We start from the raw sequence: 1,768 nt of genomic DNA, 5'->3' as shown, positions 1-1,768 counted from the left end.
CTGGTTCTGACAGAGAAAAAAAAGTGTATTTCAGACTTTAATACAGTAATGTATTTTTCTGACTCCAGCTTTATAAGGTACATTGAAAAGGATTCTCCCTCTCCTCCACCATTAGTTTAGGCAGTACATTGAAATTATATGGACCAAAGGACTGACAAAAACAATTTGGCCACAGCCAGCAAATGAAGGACACTGAATATGAGCCAGAGGGGCTGGTGTAAATCGGCGTTATTCTCTGGGCTTCACTGAGGTTAGGGACAACCAGGTGATGATTTGCCTCTGTATCCCTATGCTGATGCATGCGGATGGAATCTGATGTGTAACTCTCCCAAACAAGAATGGGATTTAAGTGCATAAATCTTTATGCATCATGATGAAATATATCCCATGAAAAAATCAGACTTCTATTTTCTGTTTGTGTCGTAAAACTTAAAAGAAGTGAAAATTTTAGCTGGGAGGGAACTTTTATGACCTAGTTATAAATCTCTGCGAGGAGTGGTTTGCTATTGAAACACTGACAAACTCTCAAGCAGAACAGTGCAAGTGGGTGCGCCAGTAACATCCCCTCCAAATTCTACTCCAGTGCAGTCAGTGCGTCTCATGCCAGCATTTAGAGTCCACAATGAAATAACCAGTACAAAGAGAGGAAAATAGTCATTTCTGAATTACTGTCCCTCTTCAGAAAATAACCACAAAAACTGGGTAATTTTGTTACTAGAATGTTGTGGTTCATATGTTCTAACAAGACACTGTCAAAGAGAAAGCAACATATTCCCTCTTGTATATGTAAACAGGAGAAGGGGAGGACTAAGAAATTGGTCACAACGGTACTGGTGTAACAAAGAGAAAGCATTCTGTGTTGTGCTTAGAGACAATTAAATGTTTTTTAGATTCCTCTTTGTCTATTTCATAAGACTGTTTCATAATTTTTTTCCCCCTCTAGGTCTGTTTCATTGCTACTTAAATCTTATTTCTGTTTTTTAATTTTCCTTTTTTTTATTATAGACATGAAGCTTAATGAATCTAACTAAATCTTTTATAAAAATTTCAATGTTAACATCTTTATCATATCAAGGCACCACGATCAATGAATCAGTCTTTTTTTACAGTTTGTCTCCTGTGCCCTTTCCTGACCAAACCGCTCTTAAGACAGAATGACATTTCTGTTTTATAATCCCACTGATGGAATTAATGACTATGCTTATTAATTAGGATTATTGGAATTTCCCGTCTTTCTGTTTCGTAGTAGCACTCCACCTCTGGTTGCCAATCATAATTATAACTACTGACTCTATCACATTTTGCTTTTTTAAATGAAATAAAATGTTTGGCTTGGCCCTGTGCCAAGAATGGGGTCATTCCCAAACTTGTAATAACATATCCTTAGCTGATGTTTCTTAGTAACATGTGTAAATAGGAAAAAACAGTTGCACTGCGGGGGTTTAGCTTGGCCACATGTGACTACAGTTAAAGAACATGGGAAGAAAATCAGTGGTCTTTCCACGATAGCCGTCCAATTCAACAACGTGCACACTGCACAGAGACATAAGTGCAGACATACACAAAGTTAACCACTTTCTTTGCTCACCAGCAACCTAGTGCAGTACGTCCCTTCTTTGCTACGAACCAGCTGTGCAACCTCTGCCTGGAGCTGAGATGAGGAGCTGAGCCTCAAAGATGAGTCTAGCAAAAACACAGTGAAGTCTACCAGAATATTCCATCTGATATCTTCTATTTACCTCTGGCAACACTAAGCTTCTGTTACAAT

The sequence above is a fragment of the Chroicocephalus ridibundus genome, chromosome 2 (assembly GCF_963924245.1).
Source record: "Chroicocephalus ridibundus chromosome 2, bChrRid1.1, whole genome shotgun sequence".
NCBI classification, from domain to species: Eukaryota; Metazoa; Chordata; class Aves; order Charadriiformes; family Laridae; genus Chroicocephalus; species Chroicocephalus ridibundus.
This window is presented reverse-complemented; position numbering follows the sequence as displayed.